This window comes from Brienomyrus brachyistius, chromosome 4 (assembly GCF_023856365.1).
Source record: "Brienomyrus brachyistius isolate T26 chromosome 4, BBRACH_0.4, whole genome shotgun sequence".
Classification (NCBI taxonomy): Eukaryota; Metazoa; Chordata; class Actinopteri; order Osteoglossiformes; family Mormyridae; genus Brienomyrus; species Brienomyrus brachyistius.
Window position 1 is genome coordinate 41,064,769 of NC_064536.1, and position 24,005 is coordinate 41,088,773.

Below are 24,005 nucleotides of genomic sequence, written 5' to 3' on the forward strand. Positions count from 1 at the left end.
GATACAGTGTAAAGAGTGCGGCCGCTCAGAACTCACCTGTCCTAGTACTGTGATTAAAGAAAAAAAAAATGGGGGGGGGGGGGAGAGAGGGGGACACAGACACAACAATCGTAGTAATAAAGGTGGGATGGAGAAAATAAAGTGTAGGGGAATACAGAGTACAAACAACCATAAGAAACACACGGCCCATGGCCATACGTCCACAAGACAACCACCCGCCCAACCCCAGAGGGAGCCCACGAGGGACTAAGGGGGGCCCAACCCCTGTAAAAGGAGGTCCGCAGAGGGGGGACAGACAGCGAGCCCCCCAGCCCGCTCCCTGGCAGGACGGATCGCCGCCCACTGTAGCGACCCGGCACGTCCCCCCCCCTCCCCGACACTGCAGGATGATCTAAGGGAGACCCATACAAAGAAAGTGCACCCCCCCCACCCCACGAGTGGACCTGCGTCAACTGGGGAGCGGCAGACCCCCCGCCCAGCCCAAACCGAACCCTCCAATTCGCCTAGAAGGGCTCAGAGCATCCCTAGATACCCCGGACCGCCTGCCAGGGCCCCACCACGGCGCAGCAGAGCCAAGGACCACCCAGCCCGCAGCCCACAAGAGGAGACGGCCCACACCGGGCAGGGCCGTCTTCTACCTGCCGGGCCACCCCACCCGCACAGGGCCAGAGACAGAGAGTTAGGGGGGGGCCCTCAGCCCTCACTGATTCCCCGTCCCATGTTAATGTGAAGTGTGCATGTACATGTGTGAGAGAGTTGTGTGTTTATGTCTACAATGCATTAAAATTAGTGGGTGCAGTTCGAGTATGAGGGCCCCACCACTGGCAGATGGCAGAGTCCCCCATCCCCCTCCCTGCACCCCAAGGCCCTAATGTAGCATGGACTGTGTATATAACTAAAGTGCAAAAAGCAGGTGAACAGTCGAGGCACGGGCACCCCACCGCTGGCAGACGGCAGAGCCCCACCTGCCTAAACCCACCTCCTCAGCCCTAGTGTCATGTGGTGTCTAATGTACAAGTAAAACCTCCCCACTGCCCCTCAAAGCTCTAGTGTTGTATGAAATGTGGTGTCCGGCCCAGGGGAGCAATAAGGGCGTGCAGGAGTGGGCCCCCCCCGGCACCGGGGCCAGATCCCCGACTGGCCCCGATTAGTCCTCATCCCCGACCCCACACAACCGGCAGGGGCGGCCAACCGAGGGGGTTCAGGGGCGCCACATTAACAATTATTAATAAACATTCCACTATACATCTCAAAATTTATCACACTTAATTCATTATCTTTGATACTGTTTCAAACATTTAATGTTCCCCAAATAGCAGCAGAAGAACCACAACTTCATCTTCCTTGTATTTTGGCTCTTCTCTGTGTCAAGAGCTCTACAAGCTCAACTTTAATATTAATTTTCCACCACTTCTACATCTTCTATCTCTACCTGACCCACATCTATCTCTACACCGCCAGTTTCCTCATTACCTCTTTCTCTATTTATAATATCAACTAGTACATCACTTACTATTATTTCCAATATGGTTACATCTCTCACCATGTCCACACCCTCAATAATTACCTCCCCTACTTCTACCCCCACAATCTCAAAATTTACATCCCCAGAAATTACTTCTGCAAGCCCAAACTCACACACTCGGACTTGCAAAGCCTCCACCTTCACATTTCCTTTCGTATCCTCTGCCTTTAGGGTAATATTCCCCCCCTCCACCTTAACCACCTTCACATTTACCCACACCCCTCCTTGCTTCCCATTGCTTACATTTTGCATTTTATTAATGCCTACATTCTGGTCTGCACCCTCCACCTGTACACCGGAGATCTTACCCACATGTCTTTCCCTCTCTGCCACCTCCACCCTTTCCCCACTAACCTCACCCTTTACCTCACCTACCCCCTGACTGGTCCTATTCTTCCTCACCTTCTTCTTTTTGTGAAGGTAATACGTCTTATAAATTTCCCACTCTTCAGATGTCAGGCCGTAATTTTCCTGAAGAGTCTCAGAGACAATGCCAGCATTGCCTATCACTCTCACACCCTCCCCTCCCTTACACCAGTCAGTCACACCTCCCAGTCCCCCCATAACCTCCCCAGCCTGGACAGTGGGGGTGTCGCTGGTGAGCACTCCTCCAAACCTTTCCTCTCTCCCCAGTCGATCACCTCGTCCCACAGGTCCCAGGCTTGCCAGTGCTGGTCGTTGGTCCAGGAAACAGCTTTCGGAATTTTCATTCTGGTTAACATAATTAACTAGCCATCTGTGATACTCTCAAAGCCAAACTAGACACTGTGTATTTTCAACGTACTCCAGACATTTGCTAAATGCTATTCACCAAGAATGCCTATGGAAAGGGATGGAGCCTTCATTAGCTGCTCGTGGCATCGAGGCTACTCCGATAGAAGCGGCCAAATTGCTAAAACTGTTTCACAACCTATACAGTAACGCTGGCGAAATCAGGACGCTGCTTCGGTACGTTATAACATCGCCATGGTAATGAACCCAGCAAACGGTTAATCTTACTTCAACAACATGGGACATTTAAAAAGTAAACGTATAGGGGCTCTTTTCAGAATAACATCTTCAGATGAAACGCATTACGACAGACCGGATGAGTAAAACCAATCATATCAACCATAAGTCTTATTGTTTTTAAGTTTAACACAATTATTTTCTCTTACAATTTAAATATAAACAATCACATTACGAAAAATGGCCACAGCATCTACAGTTTAAGCTACTAATTTTAAATATATTTCAATTATATTTTGCGGCAATATTTGCATGAACTGTATCACGACATAAAATGAAATATAAAATTAACTATGCTAACAAAACATAATCTGAAGAAATAGCAAGAAACATACGAAGAGGTGCTTCTCACCTCTGTGCCAACGCTCTGTCAGAAAGTTTATGTTCAACCTGCACTGATTAAGTTTCTATGGAAACCAGCGAAATTTTTCATTGGTCGAATGGATGAAGATATGTACTGACGCCATTTTCAACGAATGAAAACGAGAATTAATTGTCAGGGCGGGACGAATTTGAAGGTGAACCAATCAAAAGTAGTATGTTTAGCTCGTGCTTGTTCTGGCTGGGCGTGATTGGATTTGTTGATCTAACCGCCTTCAAGCCCGTAAACCATGTATCTACTTGTCAATGGGAAACCACGCCGTTCTGTCTATAAATTCTGACTGTCATTTATTTATGACATTATGTCTTTGCTACGCAGTATTACGGTAATGCGTAATCCCGCGATGTTTGGGGTGTACCGCTGTTGTTTTTTCTATAGCTGGTGAACGCAATTAGCATTTCAGCCACGTTGGTTGGTCCGCTTTTGAGAAAGAACACTATAGTTCTTGTTATTCACATTCTGTGTCCTGGTGTTTTTAATTTCTCATAATGTGAACAAAGATATGTCATATACAAGTTTTTTGAGAGACTAAATTTTGGTTTGATTTATAATTCATTTAATGGTAAATAAAGTTCTTATATAGCCATTTTAGAATTAGTGCAGTCTTTCGTTTAGAATTAGCGCAATATTCTTAAAAACTGCATGTTCAAACCCAACGCCATGCCATAATAACTGCTTTACAGATATTTCATTCAGGAATCTATGGAGGGTATACTGTAGGTAGGCTTGTTTGTGTGTGTGTGCGCGCGTTTGGGTGGGTGGTTATGTACATAGTGCTATAAAAACATGTTATTTTGACTTTGTAGGGACATGTTTTTGGTCCCGAAAGTAAGAAGATACTGAATTTTATTAAATTCTGTGAATGCAGTCAAATGAATTATTCAAAAAGTCTTGCATTTTGTTTGGTTGCTTACTGTTACTGCTTGGTAACTACTGCAATGTTTAAGGTTGCCATAGTTAGGATTGGGGTTACGCCCATACAAATGAATGGAGAATCCCCACAAAGATTCAAATACCTAATCTGTGTGTGTGTGTGTGGAGTAGGTGTATATTACATTGTGGGGACCAAATGTCCCCCACAATGTGAGAAAAACCTGTTATTTTGATGTTTTGGGGGGCATTTTCAGGTACTCACAAAGATCTGTAAATACAGTCAAAAAACTAAAAATGCCAAAAGTCTTGTATTTGGTTTGGTTACATATGGTTAAGGTTAGGGGTTGGTAGGGGTTAAAGTTGTCATGTTGGGATTACAGTTTTCCCCATAGAAATGAATGGAGAGTCCCCACGAAGATATAATTACACAGCTGTGTGTGTGTGTGTGTGTGTGTGTGTGTGTGTGTGTGTTGTGTGTGGTATCAGATCAGTCCCTGAGAGTTCAGTAGTCAGGCGCCATGTTTCTGAGTCTGGTTGTGGAGGCCTGAATGCTTTTCCAGATGCCAGAGTGAAAAGATTATGTGAGGGGTGGGTGCGGTCATCCACAATGTTGGTGGCTTTGCGGATGGAGCGTGTGATGTGAATGTCCATGATGGAGGGGAGAGAGACTCTAATAATCTTCTCAGCTATCCTCACTATCCGCTGGTCTTATGATCTGAGGCGAGGCAGTTCCCAAATCAGACCGTGATGCAGCTGCTCAGGATGCTCTCAGTAGTTCCCCAGTAAAATGTTGTGAGGATGGGAGATGGACTTTTCTCAGCTTCAGCTGAAAGTAGAGGTGCTGCTGTGCTTTCTTGACTATGGAGCCTGTGTTGAGACAAACTTGTGTGTTGTTTTTGTTTGTCACATAGTGTAAAAATTGCCTAAGGAATCAAAAATGTGGTTCCATGGGGTTCCAGACAGTGACCTTTTTTGGAGACAGTGAGACTAAATTTTATACCTAGGTGCACCAGTTACGACATTGGTCAGGTAGGCTGTGGTCTGTTAGTTGGTGACAAGTGGCTGGTGATCCATGCAACCCAAGCAGAAGTGAGCAGAACCTGTATCAGCCAAGTAGATAGGAGAAAGCGGATTTTTCATTGGACTTCAGGACTCCTGAGTAACAGATAAAGACAGAGAAACAGTAAAGTTATGGAGAATCAGGAAGTAAGTGCCAGTCTGCGCAGATCTGAGGTCAGTGAGACACACATAAGGCTCCTCTGATGCTCCTCTTCATCCGCTGATGGGCCTCCAGGTGAGAATCACAAATCAAACATAATAACAACTGACACAAAGGCCTGAGGTCAGACCATCTGTATGCAGCACACAGTGTATCTGCAGTCTCACCCTCACATCGTGTATGATGACATTTCTGCTTTTTAGATTAAGTGCCTGTCTGAGAATAACTTCTGCATCATGCTAATTATTTAGCTGTTTCGTGCTCATGGGCAAAAGAAAAATGAGGATTAAGTTAAATATATCAGAAATAAATTTCTAATGTGGCTCAAGGCCAGAGTAAAGTGGACCATCACATTTTTCCTTCTTTTTTTCCCTCCTAATCTGTCCATCATCTTCAGCCAGCTCACCGACTGCAATACTTCACGGGTTAAAAATGAAATAAATAAATAAAATTTAAAAAATGAAATCGATCAACATGAGAGGCCTATACAGAGTTTATAGAGCCCCTCATGGTAAAGCAAACATGTTTGGCACAGCAGTGCATTCAGACCATGATTCTGCTAAAGCTGCCGGACAGGACAAAGGGAAAAAAAAAGAAGAAGGTGGGGGTCAGTGCAGCAGTGGATAGTTCAGGTCTATCCATCCATCCATTTTCCAAACCGCTTATCCTACTGGGTCGCGGGTGGTCCGGAGCCTATCCCGGAAGCAATGGGCACGGGAACAACCCTGGATGGGGGGCCAGCCCATCGCAGCCAAACCATTTAAGTTTGTGAAATTCGTTTTTAATAATTACCAATTTCAGAAAAATATTAAATGTTTTGTAAAGTATCAATTTATTAATCATGTATTTAAACAAGTAATGACCAGTATAAAAGACACATACAAAACTGTACAAAAGTCTTGGGCTGTCGAAGAAAATTATGTTCAAATGATCTTTATCTTGGTCTAGAATTATAATATTTTGTCCGTCAAAGTGTGGCAGCCCAGTCATTTCAAAATCTCTTCTAAAGTTAGTAAAACATTTGCACCAACCATCCAATAGACCCATATATTTTTGACTTGACCATTAACACAACTCCTATGGCTAATCAATGCATCATTAACATTTGTTTAATTAAATTAATTAATTAAGTAAGCTGGTGGCGGAATTTAACAAATACATGGAATGGCTGGGGTGCCCCTGAGGAGAGGTTTAGGATCCAAAGCGTGGTTCATCTAGCGATCCAACAAGGCATCAGTAACTTTATGGAGAAAAGAAGAAATTCTTGTTAGTTTTTATTGTGTCACTTTTAATTTGCATATATTTTAATGATAATTGTGTTTTTGTTCTGAGCAAATATACACAACCCAATTAAATAGCATTAAACGTTTTCTTTGATGGCCCAAGACTTTTGCATAGTACCATATTTTTTCAGAATCAAGAGACAATTTAATAAAAACCAGTCTTACCTTCACAAGATAACGATTATTAAACATTAACCAGCAGGTGGCAGCAAAGCACTTGTGAATAAGTGGCCAATACGTGGTTGTACAGGTTGCCAGCAGATAATCATCCCCTCTGTTTAACTGACTCTCATGCTATGACTGTACAGACTGAGCAGGGCCGAGTGAGAGAGGCCTCACTGCAGTTAGCATAACCGTTTATTTTACAGCTCGTCTGACTCATTCTGCTCCACGAAGGTCATCTCCTCTGCCAGCTTCCTCTGACCCAGGGAGACCCTCTGCTTCTCTCTGACTGGTTCCCGCTTTCTACAGGAGGTCCAGTGCAGCTGAATGGTGATGATGGTGCAAATCAGGTAAAACACACCAGTCCTAGCTTTCAGTACAGCATCCAGAACCTGCTTCCACCTGTGAGACATATAATACACCAGTGTGTCTGTCAGTCACACATATCACATTTAAACCTGAAGAACAAAACAGTGAATCTATTCTGACTGAAGTAAAACCACCTTGATAATCGACAGCAGCACCGATCAGCTCAGTCCTACATACAGAGCCAGCTAGACCAAAGAGCTGAATAAGAGGGTGGATGTGAACAGTAAAGTCTTACATGCTTTATAGAAACACGGTACAGCCACATCTGTACTATTACACAGGACACATGGGAGGAACAGGAGACATTAACAAAGAGCATGAAAATAGCTAGAGATTATCACACAACATGTTACACTATTTTGTAAAAACAGGCCTGCACTCATTCCCCAGCAGCACAGGGCACAAGGCAAGGGCTCACCCTGGATGGGATGGGATCGCAAGTTTATAGAAAATAAATATAAGAAAATAAAATAAAAAATATTTTTTCCCTTAAAATTAAAATGACAGTTTCCCATTACTGTGTGATCAGGTAAATGCTGCTAGCTGGACCCCCACACTACTGTAAATGCTGCTGAATGCTTACCTCAGTTTTTCATTATCCCCTCCTTCTTCATCATGTGCAGAGAAAATGAGAGCAGTGGAAACAGGAGAAAGGATAGTTAATAAAGAGCAGTGTTGTGTTAGTCAACAAAGACTAAGAAAAGGTCACCCTTGAAACTGAAATATAAATTATGAAAGATATTCTACAGAGAAAATGATTAGATGGACAACAATGAATTAGTGTTCACATCCCAGGGCACTGATAGTGAACAGGTGAGATAAATGATTTTATTAACATATTTTAATGTATCTATTGTATCAGGGTGGCATGGTGGTGCAGTGGTTTGCACTGTCGCCTCACTCTGGCACGTGTACTCAAGTCTTCGCTGGAGTTCCGTGTGTATGGAGTTTGCATGCTCCCACTGTGTCATTGTGGGGTTTCCTCCAGGGACTCTGATTTCCCCCCACAGTCCAAAAACATGCTGAGGCTAATTGGAGTTGTCAAATTGTCGGTAGGTGTGCTTGTGCGAGGGAATGGAGTGTGAGCGTGTCCTGCAATGGGTTGGCACCCTGTCATGGGACATTCCCTGCCTTGCGCCCATAGGGACCCTGAGTTAGACAAGCAGTTTCAGACAATGGATGGATGCAGCACTGGAACAGATATTACAGAGTACAACTGTAACACTGGCCTACGCTGCAATGAAAAACCACCTACAGACATGTTAGTCAGTCTGCACACCATTAGTAACAATTCATCCTCACAAAGATGAAAAAATGCCTGAATTATGTTGCAAGCTACATGGATTTGTCTGGATTTGTATACATAACAAGTGACTGGCTGTATGTCTGTGGAAAATGCTGTGATTTTTGTCATATTACAGACTGATCATAAACTAGAAGACACACATTCAATATTAAAGACACCAATTAGCCTGACTGTGCGTTTTTGGATTGTTGGAGGAAACCCACACAGCATGTGGAGAACATGCAAACTCCACACAGACAGAGCAGAAGCCAGATTCAAACCCCTAAACATGGAGGCGTGAAGCAACAGCGCCGCCTACTGGACCACCGTGCCACTATCATTGAAACAATAATCCCAATAAATAACTCTGTTTCACAACTGCTAATAAATAGGGGATTATCCCCACAAAGAAGCACAAACCCCTTCATGAGTGAAACTGCTGGGTTGATTAGTATGTATCTATTTATATTCAAGCATAAATAATTCACAGGCAGATTTAAATCAATTACTTATGTTTAACAGTAATATGAACTGGAATCTGCAGGATTCCAGCAGCACACCAATACCAGCCAGTGTCCTTCCTCTCCAGCCCACTCATTGTCACAATGAAGGTTTTATTTTCTGTGTCATCCCAGATCAGGACAGGCCTCCCATGCAAACTCACTGATCTCTCTGATGCACAGGAGCCCCCAATCTTACACCACATCCTTTGTCTTTTGTTGTTTCCATAGTAACACTGACACTGTCTCCATCCACACCCGTCACCTCCTGTTTGTCCATTGACAGCCCTGGAGGACTTCAACACACAGGTAAAACACTCAACGATTTGCACAGCAATGAAATGTTTATGAATATCAGCCCATTACAACATACATACTGTATGTAAATGTTTGGCCAATAAACTGACATTTTTTAACATATTGCTTATCATATTTAACCTCATGAAGTCGCCCGATTTAGCTGACACTGTTACTTCTTCCAAGTCTCGTTTATCATATTGAATTAAATTAAAATGCAGATTTTTAAAATATTAAAACATTTTTTCCATCAGTGTTTGTGTTAAGGTCCTTCCTTTTTGACTCAGTGACATGTTACATACTGTGCATCTCATTGGCTACAGTCTGCAGTAGTTGCTCCCAAGAGCAACTTCAACTTCGATTTCGTTTTGTTTTTAGTTCATACTTGGTTCAGGCAGAAGTTCTTTTGGTAAGTAGTAGTAAATGTATCAGATTTAAAATTTTAAATAAAAATAATAATTAAGTTCCGTTTCAACCCAAGTAACTTATTTTAGTGTACTCGGCACTTTATTGCATTTAACGTTACGCTAATTAATCTTTAAAGTTAAATTCGCTATATAAATTTACTGGGCTGGGCGTAGGGGGTCATAGTGAGTTAGTTCATTATGGGGCCGGCTCAGTGTTGCGTTTGCAACATGTTTGCCCTTCTGGACGTTAGTGTCCAGTCGGACTTCATTTGCGAGCGATGTAAGCTAGTGGACTCGCTCATGGTCAAGGTTCGCGGCCTTGAGGAGCAACTGGCTCTCATCCAATGCAACAGTGAGTTAGAGGAGCAAGTTAATACGCCTTTTAGGGAGAAGGTGTGTACGCCACTAGCGGGGAGGGAGGAGAATGAAGAGCAGAGAGGTCGAGAGAGCTGGGTGACCGTAGGTCGTAGACGCAGGAAAGGGCGTACACACGTTGCAGAGGCGGCATCACCTGAGGTGACTGTGTCGAACAGGTTTCAGGTTCTTCCAGCTTTAGAGCCGGAACGGACTGGGGAGGCAGGTGGGCCCTTGGGCACTGAGGACCCCTCCCCCCAGGAAGAGGGAGGTTGTGGTAGTGGGGGATTCCATTATTAGGGGAGTAGACAGTTATGTGTGCATGCGTGATAGAGGGTCCCGTACGGTGTCTTGCCTGCCTGGTGCCCAGGTAGGAGACCTTCCAGATCGTGTGGATAAGCTTTTGGCCCCAGCTGGGGTGGATCCAGTTGTCGTGGTGCATGTTGGCACCAACGACATAGGCAAGGGTAGAAGGGCTGTTCTGCAGGATAAATTTATAGAAGTCGCCAATAAGCTTAGAAGCAGAACGTCCACGGTGTTTGCAGATGACAGCAAGATGGGTGGTGTAGCAGATACTGAATTAGTGGCTCAGCAGCTACAGCGGGATCTTGATTTAATTAGTGACTGGGCGGATACCTGGCAGATAAATGTAAGGTACTCCATCTAGGGAGCAGAAATATAAAGTACAGGTATTTCATGGGTGTCATTGAAATAAAGGTAGCTGATCATGAGAAAGACCTTGGTGTGTATGTTGATGCTTCCATGTCCCACTCTCGCCAGTGTGGGGAAGCAATAAAAAAGGCCAATAGGATGTTGGGGTATATCTCCAGGTGTGTGGAGTTTAAGTCAAGGGAGGTAATGCTAAGATTATACAATTCCTTGGTGAGACCTCACCTTGAATATTGTGTGCAGGTTTGGTCACCATATCTTAAAAAGGACATTGTGGCCTTAGAAAAGGTGCAGCGTAGGGCCACAAAAATGATTCCTGGTCTTAGAGGAATGTCATACGAGTTACGGTTACTTGAGCTAAATCTGTTCAGTCTCCAGCAAAGGAGACTGAGGGGGGACATGATCCAGGTATGTAAGATTCTAACAGGTTTGGATGCTGTTCAACCAAATAGTTACTTCAGCATTAGTTTAAATACACGAACTCGTGGCCATAGGTGGAAATTAGCGGGAGAACATTTCAAGCTGGATTTAAGGAAGCACTTCTTGACACAGCGTGTAGTCAGAGTATGGAATAGCCTTCCTGATAATGTAGTGCAAGCTGAATCCTTGGGTTCCTTTAAATCAGAGCTAGATAAGATTTTAACGACTCTGAGCTATTAGTTTAGTTCTCCCCAAGCAAGCTTGATGGGCCGAATGGCCTCCTCTCGTTTGTATAGTTCTCATGTTCTTATGTTCTTATTAACAGAACAGTGATGATGTATAAAAGTCAAAGACCATCATTTTACTATAAGAACAAGGAAAACAAAACTAGTGTCTGATCTTGGGAAGGGCTTCAGCAGGATGTGGGATCGGGAATCTGAGCCTGGCAGTGTGTTCTAGGGTCTGAGAGGAAAACCAGGACCTTAAATCCCTAGTAAAAGGCCTAGATGAGGTGAATGAATGGGCTTGTCACTGTGTGGGATGGCCACACCCCTTCAGTACTATGGCCTTACTTGTAAACATATCCAGTCCTGTGATACAGGCCCTCTCCTATTGCCTCTATACATGCTTCCTTTGGGCTCTATTTGTGAATGTTATTATGTAAAATATCATTGCTATGCTGGTGATACGCTGCTCTATTTGCCATTAAAACCTGGTGACTGCTGCTCTCTGGTGGCCCTTTCTAACTGTCTGGAGGATATTAAGAACAGGACAGTAATGACTTTCGTCCAGATTAATGAAAACAAGATAGAGGTAATGAGTTTTGGTCACTGTTCATGAACTCAGAGAACAATTAGGGCCTCATTCAGAAAACTTCCAGTCACATACTAAAAATCTTGGTGTTATCTTTGATTCATCACTGAGTTTGATAAACAAATAAATGCTGTTGTGAAGGGGTGTTTCTGTCAGCTGAGTGCAATAGCCTGGCTTAAACCACACCTTTCAGCCAAAGACCTGGAGAGTTACTCCTGCTTTTATCCTGATTGGGTTACTGCCGTTCTCTGTACCCAGGTTTACCAGAAGCATCTTTATTCTGACTACACCTTGTTCAAAACGGTGCTACCAGGCTCTCAACAAAATATAGACACCAAATTTCCCCTGTGTTGGCTGCATTGCATTGGCTACTTGATAAGTTTTGAGAATTTCCGAGAATACAGTTTAAAGATTTCTTATTTCTTTCTAAGGCGATACATGGCATAGGTCCCCAGTCCGTCTCCGAGCTAATTCAGCCTTACACCGCTTCTTATTAGATGCATCTCTGTACTGACCCTGCACACACAGGAACACATTTTATTTATCTATTTAATCTGACTATTCTGCTTTGCACATCATGTATTTAACATTTATAGTGATTTTATATTTATTACTAGATTATTGTATAACTTTTGCACTGTTTTTTGAACTTGGTTGTTGCTTAGACTTGTTTTTCCATGGAGCACCATTATACCAAAAAGAATTCCTCAGGGTTGTCACACATGTTTTTGTGAGGTGTACACTGCTGGTTGCTTGAGACCCTGGATGAGACACTGGTCCGTACCCTGCAGAATCGCTGTGGGCAGTGTGAGGACTTCTGCCATCTCAGTTAAACAATAGGCGCAGGGACTGAGTCAAATGAGTCTCTCTGCATCCTGCTTAATGATATCAAGGGGTTGTGTAGGCGTGTCTCTGCTCACATGGCTCTATCAGTACAGAGTGAACTGGCCAGGGATCAGTTTATCTAGACACTTAACCCCAGATAGCTCACATTCAGATACAGTCAACCCCTCTGCGTCCCTAGATGAGGCCCTGGAACTGGCTTTGGAGAGAGAAATTGTGGGCACCGAGGTGGCGGGGAACGAGGCGGGAGAAATCAACCAAGCTGTGAGGAAACGCCAAAGGGCTTGGAGGACCCAGGCCCCCAGGTTTACTTCCTGGATGCAGACTGCCTGTAGGCTGACAGGCAGCAGCACCCCCCCACCCCTCAGTCCTCAGACAGTGTCCCAAGTTCACCGCCACCCAGGGTTCCGCCAAGGGCACGCATAGCCGGGAAGATGTGGGCCAACAAGGTTAATTTCCTGAACTTTCTTGTTGACACCGGGGAGGTGGCCCTGCTGCAGAGGTTGTGACTACGGATTGGACTCACAGAGGCGACTTCTGTCACATACCCACCATAGTGATGTGAGTCGCATGTACTGCCCTAGTCCATACAGGTTCCACTGCAACCCTGGTGAGACCAGACACTGTCTAGAACTGACATTGGTGCAGGTGAGAACAATGACTGGTGACCTGGCCCCTTTAAGAGGGATGGGGTTGTTCCCTTTTGACTTGGGGGGTTTAGTTGTGAATAGTAACTATGTGGATGGCTGACATGCTCGATCCCTCCATCCTGGGCCTGAATTTCCCCCGGAGCACGGCATGTGTGCTGGACAACATGCTGAGATTCCCTGCGGTCCATGTGTACAGTGGGGCCGCTGGCCCTGCAGCCTCTGCAGCTGACTGCCCACCCCTTACTGGCATTGGGCCTGTACCTCCACATGAGCTAGAGATCCCTTCCTCTGCTACAGTCACGTGGGCCCCTGAGCCCACATGTGTCCCCTCCAGTGTAGCGCTGCAGCCTCACTCACTTCACTGGAGTCTAACGGGGTTTACCAGAGAGACTTACCTGAAGCTGCCATTGGAGGACCCCATGATGACCACACGGTTGCCCTTCTGCCACTGCAATCCCACTGCCCTGGTCCTCTACCTCACACCATTGATCCCCTGCCCCACCCATACGGTTGTGTGCCTCTTCAGGTTTGCAGCCTCCTCCTGCACTGAGCCTCTTGCCACCAGCACAGAACCAGTCAAGGCTGACCAGTGAAGCTCAGTGGTGGGTGCTGAGCGGCCATTTCAGAAGTTTAATTATTTAATTATACAGTAATACACACGTTTCCAACCATTAAAAACATTATCCAGACTTAAAGTCACTTGAATAAAAATATTTAAAAACTTGTTAGCATTTCAATATAGTATCTGGTTGGACTGTGTACTTCCTCTTTGTTTACATGGATAACATAACACTCACAGCACAAAGTATGCTGTCCTCAGCATTCGCATCTCCGCAACATTCCAAAGATCCATCATAGGCCTTTAGTCTAAAAACAAGCTAAAATGGTCACTGAGAACCTTTGCGTCCATTGATTTCCATCAGCTGTGTGTGGAAAGTTCGAAAGAATTTCTGAAGCTACTGAACAGAGCCAGGGTTGCCAGCTCTCACCCATCTGGTGTGACACTCACACCTTCAGACTCTCACGCTCACGCAAGAAATCTTATTAAATCTTAGGGCAAATCTGTATTATTTCATTATAAACCTAAAATTCGCTATATCAAATGCACTGGGGTACTTTGAAAACCCTGCAAACTATTTACAAGGTAATAAAACTGTTACGTACATGTAAATCTGTGTGCATACTTGTTTCAAACTGAAAATCTTATGCCAGCCAGCTAAACAAATTAGACAACCCTGCTACAGGGCTCTCTGTTCAGTTTTCGCTGAATGCTAAGGCTTCCCAGGCAAGCTACTGACCCTCCAAATTTCACAGACCTCTCGGCCACCCAGTAATCTGTAACTTTAGTGCTGAAAGCTTGACAGTGAGTGTATCATGTGAGGCAGCTGTGGAAATACAGACTCTCCTCTGTGCCTCAAAAAACCTTCTACAGCGGCAATGTGGGATCTGTGCTCTCCGGGAGCATAACTGCTTGGTACGGCAGCTCCAGCTCTGAGGGCCGCCGAGTCCCGCTGAGGGTGACACGATGCGCCCAGAGAATCACCAGGACAGAACTACCGCCCTGCATAAGTCCCCGGGGCCTTATGGCCGGGACTGAGAGGCCGAGGAGAAGCTTCTACCCCCAGGCCAGTAGGATCATTAACATCACAGATTAAAAGCTAAAATATGCTATAACTACAATCTGTACTTTAAACATTTCTACATATTTTTTATACATTTTCATCTTTACTTTTTATATACCTTTTATTGTTATATTTTCTTATTATCTTTCTGTAGTTTCAGTACCTCTTTTGTTAATTCACGTTGTTTAATTTTGATGTCCTTTTACTAGTGTGTTTATTACACCGACTGGAGTAACGACAATTTCATTTCACTGCCAGTGTACCACTACATTTGTATGACAAATAAAAATCTTGAATTTATTGTGTTACCCCCACCACATTATTTAATGTGTTCCTCATGAATTTCATTGTTTTTCTCAAAATAAACACGTATTCCAATTTTGGTTCTTGCAACACATTTCCAAAAAAGTCGGGACAGGAGCAATTTAGGGCCAGTAGTGAGGTAAATTGGTTAAATAATGATGTGATTTGAAACAAGTGATGTCAACAGGTGATTGTAATTATGATTTGGTACAAAAGCAGCACAAATACGTGGGAAAATTATTGAAATGTTTAAAAACAATGTTCCTCAAAGAACGACAGGAAGAGATTTGGATATTTTACCTTCAACAGTGCATAACATAATTAAAAGATTGAAAGAATCTGAAGGAATTTCAGTGCGTAAAGGACAAGGAGGTGTAGGAATTATTAGCTCAGGTAAATTTTAATATCTCCACCAATATGTTTTGAAATTAATTAACTTTTAATTAATTATTATTTAATGCTGATTATTAACCAATTGTTATGCCGAATGGTCGGCTCCTCCAAACTCAATTGCGAATCCTCGATATCTGTTAATGTGAGACTTAAATGGTACTCATTAATAACCAGTATCGCTTAATAACCTGGGTTAGTAGGCTCGTCCAGCGAGCTGCGTCACCAGGTAATGTAAACGGTCGGTAGCGAAGCTCCCCTCACGGCCAATGAGAGAGAGTCTCGCGATATTTCAGGCGAGTTTGAGGTTTCAGAGCGTAGTAGCCAGATCGCACAGAGGCAGGGACTATTGTGAGCACTCAATGACGGAGACTGAAGTTGTCTAAAAGACATGCATTTATTCCTACAACTAACATAAGACAGACATTACACCTAACAAAGAATAAACATGAAATAACGGAATAGACACAAACGATGTAATCATGAAAATGCAATGACCAGATTTAAAAGGATTAACCTAAAAAGGGAAAAACTGTTCTGCAAAGCAAACAGTTTGTGGAAATATGAACCTAAAGGAATATAGCAGGTGAATAGGACAGTTTAGGTTATTAGAAATGAAAGGAAGTTGGTTTACTTGGATGCAGGAAAGGGGGGGTCTTGGCAGTTGGTTGCAGAGGCTAATGAGCTGATGGGTGATGGCACTCAGGGAGGCGCGGTGTTTACAGCGGTTGTTGGAGTGGAGCCCCTCTGATTCTCTCTCCTGGTGAAGCTTGGACTGAGTTTCAGTTCTTTGTCCAGTTGGGTCTAAACTGATGGCTGGAGGCCTGCTTGTGGGCTTCTCTTCTCCTGGGCTAATGGTCTTTGTTTCCTCTCCTCCGCTCTCCTCTGCTCCGCTCTCCTCCGCTCCGCTGATGTTCTACACCTTTCTCTCTCCTTTTCTTCCCTCTCCCCCGCTTTGTTCTGAGGTGCCAGGTTTTATAGTGTAAAGTTCGTGAATAGGAGTGACCAGGAATTCGAGTCCTGGGCCAATGGCTGACCATCCATTTGGCGGGCTTTCGGAAGGGGGTCGGTATCAGTCCTTTTGGGATTTATGACCAGACTGACTTCTCTGGTAATGGTGATTTTCATTAGGCTGGTGTAACTTTTGATACGTCCACTTTTGTGGTAACCATTGACCAGATTTGGAAACTGGAGTGATTTCCCGTCGGTTTGATACCAAACATGCCATACCAGCCTAGCGGTTCACACCAAATCCCATCTGTGATGATTAATTAATGATTACTTATATTATGCTATTATGTTATGTTCTATTACTCACACCAGTATGTGGTATATATGGTAGACAGTATAGGTTACACTTCAACAGATGTATACCCTTTATACAGACATTATATGACATTGTCTTGTCATCAGCACATCTTACCCTTGGATAGGTATGGTGAAATACAAAGATCAGATAAGGGTTGCCGAGGAATGTGGCAAAGCAAAAAGGGGGGGGAAGGTTTGTCAGACAAAGGAAAAGAATCTTCGAAAGTTAGGGCAGACTAAGATCCCTGGTTAGACTATTCAATTTCCAAGATTATTCTGGTTTAACATATATGCAGTGGTAGCTATACCTATTTATTTATTCAAATTTATACAAGTGTTTAAGTGTGAGGGGTAAAATAATTGATACTCTGTGAACATGGTTATAAGGGTGGCACACAAAACTAAGACTGTCTAAGGACACTCACATAAACATGACTTGCATATTGAGACATAAGCAACATACTATACAGGGTATACAAAAACCAAACTTAAAGGAAACTTTCTGTGGGGTGTTGGGAGAGTGGTATGCAAGGCAGGATGTCGGGTGATGGGGTTGTGGGCCAAGTCGAGGGGCCCCTGTCCCTGGGGATCCACTCTGCTATCTGTAGGTCGTTAAAGCTTTGGGCAATAAAAGTTGGAGTGCTGGCCTCCCTGGTTATCTATGTGTGTGGGGTCACGAACCCCCCTTTTGAGGCCTAGGTCGATGTGTGCCTTCTCGTACCAGGGTAGGCCTTGTCTCAGGCCACCTGGAATTTAAGCTTTGTGATATGTGCATGTGTGATCCTACAACTGTGAGGCTGAGTCTCCCCCCCTTTGCAGCAGTCTCTGGCTCTGTCTCAGCGGCAGGGCTCCTGCTCCCCCCACTGTGTCATCTTCCTCCTTCTTCTCTGAGGGAGGGGCAGTGGCCTCCACAGACGCCGGTGCTGCTGCAGCTGCTCCTAGCTGAGGATGATAAGCAGGGGGAGGGGGCACATTCGGCAGAGGAGGGTACAGATGTATCTCTTCCTTTTTCTTCTTAGTATTCTGTAACACCATGCTGAGGGATTGGGCCTGAGCCTCATTTTTAGCCCTTTCAGCGTTTAACTCCGCTGTCTCCCTGGCCAGTTTGTCCCGCAGTCCCTTATTATTTGCCTTTTCCTTCTCTAACTCTTTCAATTTAGCCACATATATCCGCTTTTCAAACTTATCAATATCCCCATATTTTCCACAACATCCCTTTTTGCTTTGTATTACACGCTTTGTATGTTGCATTATTGTTGGATCGAACGTGCCGTCCACGGGCCAGCGCCCGCTTGCCATTTTACTCCATTTGGCACATTCTTTGCTAAAACTCTCTCCCATCTCAGTCTCGACCACATCGCGACACATACGTTTCTCGCCTGGCTTTCGACAACTGCGTTTTCTCATTTGTTTTTCAAATTTTGTCATACCCTCTGGGTCATACGCAGGATCTGGAGCCCATTTGTTTTCTTTGCTATTTGAACTGCCCATGACTTTTCCTATCTGTTCACCAGTTACCCTCAACAATGCACTTCAGGAAATTAAGCAGTTTACTTCGTTGCGAAAGCAGAAGCAAGTTTCTTCGTTGCAATAGAATTTGCGAGAAAGCAAAAGCAAATTCCTTCCTTGCGAGAAAACAAAAGCAAATTCCTTCCTTGCGATAGAGCAAGCTATTTATTATAAACACAAAGCCCTAGCGCTCCTTCGCTAGAGAGCATAAGCAAATATTTTGTTTTTAGCAGGATTGGAGGATAATATAATTAATATTTTATTATGCGCACCAGATACACATTCCAGCAATATAAATTTTGACTTGTGTCTCTGTCCTCATAAATGAGACAAATTTAGTTTGGGCACGGCCACTTGGCCTCCGGCGCTTTTTACACCGGTATCTCTGTCTAATTTTCTGGACACTTATTAATTCGTTTATCTGATATTTTGCACTAGGCACATTCACATTCATCACAACCAGGATATTTACATGCTTCACACATTCATACAATTTCCTCCGGCAGGACACGAATCACTGCGCGGTTCACTTCCCTGGCAGGACTCAGTCCGCTACCAGGCTGCCCCCGGCAGAGCCGTGTTAGCTGCCCGACGGGACAGTTTCCACACACACAACCTTATTCATACTCCCTCCCTGTCAAAGACCTGTGTCTCTACAGACACCCGTATTTGCTTCCTTGCAAATACCTGTATTCACCTTCCTGTGAATACGAGGATCCTCCTGTGGATCACAATACACTAGCGCTTTTCCCAAAGTTTGTCAAACAGCACATATAGATACTATATAGACTTAAACATCGACTTGCGATTAAATAAATCAACTTACAATTTTTCCCTTTAATTTTGGTCCGTTGATCGGATTGGGACGTCCAGGCGTCCGTCCGACGAGGATGGGATGCTGAGCCGGATCGAGTAACTTTTTTCCTCGCTCCTTGGCTGACGGTAGCGCTTCACCGCTCCCTTCTAACAGGACACCTCGTTCCTCGCCGTCCGTGCGCTCTGGCTGTTCCCTTTCTCCGATCCCGGACGAGCCCCCAAATCTGTGGAAGAAATTTCTCGAAGTCCGATGTTTAAGTGTTTGACAGAACTTTATTATTGGATGAGCTCAAAGGGAACAGACACTCAGCAATCATGCGTCTCGTGTTCTGCTCCCCGAAGAACAAGTGCATACATTTCTTATAGCCAAAAATGCCGTCATCAGATAGTTCAAAGAAAAGGATCAGGTGTCTGTAGACACCCGGCACTTCTGCTTATTGAGGCTTGCTTATCAGCACAGAAATTCCTCTGCAGTTTCATACTGAGTCGAGTTAAATTTATCCAATTACCCAATTACTTTTATCTCACTTCCAGGTCATGCTGACCCGGGCCCTTGCTGAGCAGCTACATTATGGCAAACGTTAGTTCCTTCATAGAAAATAGAAATCCCTTTACTTACAGTAAGCAAGCTTGCATTAGTACATTGTGCTTGATACATCAGACTGATTCAAGTGAGGTTATATTGTTTCAGTCATTATAGGTAAATCAACAACACATTATAAACTCAATTGTTAATTACTGATTAGGTAATGCATTTTGCATAATCGTCTATATTCCATTATTGATTACAGATTAGCATAATCAAGAATTTTCTACCACACAGCCAAAAAGAAAACACCAAGAATACGAGAGATTTTGCTCAAATTTAGCAGTTTTTCGGCCATAAATGCGTGCATTGTCTAGGATGCTGGATGCGAAGCCAAAAACGTCACCGATGCGAAGGGAATGTCCGTGCTGTAACACCAGCGTGTCAGCGGGGCGGGCGGGTCCTTGTTTCACTGGCCAACCACACGGGGCCAGTCGCCTCGCTTGGCCAATCGGTCGAGACCGTTGTAAAACATTTAGTTGAAACACTTCTTCAACTGGCCAATAGAGGGCTGAAACATTTGTTGCACTAAAGCCGAAAGGAGGCTGGAAAAAGGAACATAGATGACAGACAGATTTGGGAAGCATTCCGTATTTTCAGACTGTAGCATTTACTTTTAGTTGATTTTCCATCTGTAATTCTCATAAGCATTATTGCTACTTAAAAAGATGAAATTTCTTGTGACATTATTTGATACTGAGAGGAAGAATCTGTTTTTAAGAAAAACTTGAAAGTCATCTGAAGTGTGAAATCGACACAAGAAAGATCTGGATGCAAATGCATTTAATCCTTTTCTCTTTGCGTTACTTGTTTGTTCTTCCATGCTGTGGGCCAGTGGCGCAATGGATAACGCGTCTACCTATAGATCAGAAGATTCTAGGTTCGACTCCTGGCTGGCTCGGACATTTCTTTCCTTTACTCTAATGCCTTCTGCTTTAGCCGCTCCATGCTACCAACATCTTGGCTTCCTCGCATCAGCTGCAGACAGGGAGCTCACAAGAGGCAGGCTGCATGGTCTCCCATATGGTCTAGCGGTTAGGATTCCTGGTTTTCACCCAGGCGGCCCGGGTTGGACTCCCGGTATGGGAATTGTACTTATCGTTGTCTTCAGCCTTGCAACTAATCATATCCTTGAGCCAAGGCAGCAAAAAGGCTCTTCCTGGGAAGTCTAACAATCTTGCTGGAAATACTGACCAGCCATTACATACAACTCAGGTGGAGCTGTCACCTTGCATGTGATTTTGCCATACTTTGGTGTCACAATATTTATTACATTTTTAATATTTTTAAGCCAAGCTAAAGAATAATCTCAGCGCCCATTTCCTCCAGTCGTAGGTTGTGGTGCCGTGCCAGGTTACCCCTGAAAAACACTCTCCCTGACAATTCAGATCAGACACACAAAATGAAATGAATTACTTGAGAAAATGAACTTTTACCATAAAATAACTTTTGTTGGTTACGAAATGCAATTTGTACAGAAAAAAAATATCTTACCCGTGGTGAAACAGTCAAAAAAAAAACACAAAAAATACGAGAGATTTTGCTCAAATTTAGCAGTTTTTCGGCCATAAATGTGTGCATTGTCTAGGATGCTGGATGCGAAGCCAAAACCGTCACCGATGCGAAGAGAATGTCCGTGCTGCAACACCAGCGCGTCAGCGGGGCAGGCGGGTCCTTGTTTCACTGGCCAACCACACGGGGCCAGTCGCCTCGCTTGGCCAATTGGTCGAGACCGTTGTAAAACATTTAGTTGAAACACTTCTTCAACTGGCCAATAGGGGGCTGAAACATTTGTTGCACTAAAGCCGAAAGGAGGCTGGAAAAAGGAACATAGATGACAGACAGATTTGGGAAGCATTCCGTATTTTCAGACTGTAGCATTTACTTTTAGTTGATTTTCCATCTGTCATTCTCATAAGCATTATTGCTACTTAAAAAGATGAAATTTCTTGTGACATTATTTGATACTGAGAGGAAGAATCTGTTTTTAAGAAATACTTGAAGGTCATCTGAAGTGTGAAATCGACACAAGAAAGATCTGGATGCAAATGCATTTAATCCTTTTCTCTTTGCGTTACTTGTTTGTTCTTCCATGCTGTGGGCCAGTGGCGCAATGGATAACGCGTCTACCTACAGATCAGAAGATTCTAGGTTCGACTCCTGGCTGGCTCGGACATTTCTTTCCTTTACTCTAATGCCTTCTGCTTTAGCCGCTCCATGCTACCAACATCTTGGCTTCCTCGCATCAGCTGCAGACAGGGAGCTCACAAGAGGCCGGCTGCATGGTCTCCCATATGGTCTAGCGGTTAGGATTCCTGGTTTTCACCCAGGCGGCCCGGGTTCGACTCCCGGTATGGGAATTATACTTATCGTTGTCTTCAGCCTTGCAACTAATCATATCCTTGAGCCAAGGCAGCAAAAATGCTCTTCCTGGGAAGTCTAACAATCTTGCTGGAAATACTGACCAGCCATTACATACAACTCAGGTGGAGCTGTCACCTTGCATGTGATTTTGCCATACTTTGGTGTCACAATATTTATTACATTTTTAATATTTTTAAGCCAAGCTAAAGAATAATCTCAGCGCCCATTTCCTCCAGTCGTAGGTTGTGGTGCCGTGCCAGGTTACCCCTGAAAAACACTGTCCCTGACAATTCAGATCAGACACACAAAATGAAATGAATTACTTGAGAAAATGAACTTTTACCATAAAATAACTTTTGTTTGTTACGAAATGCAATTTGTACAGAAAAAAATATCTTACCCGTGGTGAAACAGTCAAAAAGAAAACACAAAAAATACGAGAGATTTTGCTCAAATTTAGCAGTTTTTCGGCCATAAATGTGTGCATTGTCTAGGATGCTGGATGCGAAGCCAAAACCGTCACCGATGCGAAGGGAATGTCCGTGCTGCAACACCAGCGTATCAGCGGGGCGGGCGGGTCCTTGTTTCACTGGCCAACCACACGGGGCCAGTCGCCTCGCTTGGCCAATTGGTCGAGACCGTTGTAAAACATTTAGTTGAAACACTTCTTCAACTGGCCAATAGAGGGCTGAAACATTTGTTGCACTAAAGCCGAAAGGAGGCTGGAAAAAGGAACATAGATGACAGACAGATTTGGGAAGCATTCCGTATTTTCAGACTGTAGCATTTACTTTTAGTTGATTTTCCATCTGTCATTCTCATAAGCATTATTGCTACTTAAAAAGATGAAATTTCTTGTGACATTATTTGATACTGAGAGGAAGAATCTGTTTTTAAGAAATACTTGAAGGTCATCTGAAGTGTGAAATCGACACAAGAAAGATCTGGATGCAAATGCATTTAATCCTTTTTTCTTTGCGTTACTTGTTTGTCCTTCCATGCTGTGGGCCAGTGGCGCAATGGATAACGCGTCTGACTACGGATCAGAAGATTCTAGGTTCGACTCCTGGCTGGCTCGGACATTTCTTTCCTTTACTCTAATGCCTTCTGCTTTAGCCGCTCCATGCTACCAACGTCTTGGCTTCCTCGCATCAGCTGCAGACAGGGAGCTCACAAGAGGCAGGCTGCATGGTGTCCCATATGGTCTAGCGGTTAGGATTCCTGGTTTTCACCTAGGCGGCCCGGGTTCGACTCCCGGTGTGGGAATTGTATTTATCGTTGTCTTCAGCCTTGCAACTAATCATGTCCTTGTGCTAAGGCAGCAAAAATGCTCTTCCTGGGAAGTCTAACTATCTTGCTGGAAATACTGACCAGCCATTACATACAACTCAGGTGGAGCTGTCACCTTGTACGTGATTTTGCCATACTTTGGTGTCACAATATTTATTACATTTTTAGTATTTTTAAGCCAAGCTAAAGAATAATCTCAGCGCGGATTCCCTCCAGTCGTAGGTTGTGGTGCCGTGCCAGGTTACCCCTGAAAAACACTCTCCCTGACAATTCAGATCAGACACACAAAATGAAATGAATTACTTGAGAAAATGAACTTTTACCATAAAATAACTTTTGTTGGTTACGAAATGTAATTTGTACAAAAAACAAAATATCTTACCCGTGGTGAAACAGCCAAAAAAAACCCACCAAAAATACAAGAGATTTTGCTAAAATTTAGCAGTTTTTCGGCCATAAATGTGAGCATTGTCTAGGATGCTGGATGCGAAGCCAAAACCGTCACCGATGCGAAGGGAATGTCCGTGCTGCAACACCAGCGTATCAGCGGGGCGGGCGGGTCCTTGTTTCACTGGCCAACCACACGGGGCCAGTCGCCTCGCTTGGCCAATTGGTCGAGACCGTTGTAAAACATTTAGTTGAAACACTTCTTCAACTGGCCAATAGAGGGCTGAAACATTTGTTGCACTAAAGCCGAAAGGAGGCTGGAAAAAGGAACATAGATGACAGACAGATTTGGGAATCATTCCGTATTTTCA

General features: G+C 44.0%; 1 long non-coding RNA gene and 4 other non-coding genes across 5 annotated transcripts in view; 4 read left to right on the forward strand and 1 right to left on the reverse strand.

The window, feature by feature from the left end:
• Positions 1 to 24,005, reverse strand: part of LOC125739764 (uncharacterized) — a 216,646-nt gene that overhangs the window by 964 nt on the left and 191,677 nt on the right. The window lies entirely within an intron of this gene.
• On the forward strand, positions 20,611 to 20,682 carry trnae-uuc (transfer RNA glutamic acid (anticodon UUC)). Its single transcript has one exon. It is a non-coding gene; the product is annotated as a tRNA-Glu (tRNA).
• trnae-uuc (transfer RNA glutamic acid (anticodon UUC)) lies at positions 21,882 to 21,953 on the forward strand. The gene has a single exon. It is a non-coding gene; the product is annotated as a tRNA-Glu (tRNA).
• Positions 22,963 to 23,035, forward strand: trnar-acg (transfer RNA arginine (anticodon ACG)). Its single transcript has one exon. It is a non-coding gene; the product is annotated as a tRNA-Arg (tRNA).
• Positions 23,152 to 23,223, forward strand: trnae-uuc (transfer RNA glutamic acid (anticodon UUC)). The gene has a single exon. It is a non-coding gene; the product is annotated as a tRNA-Glu (tRNA).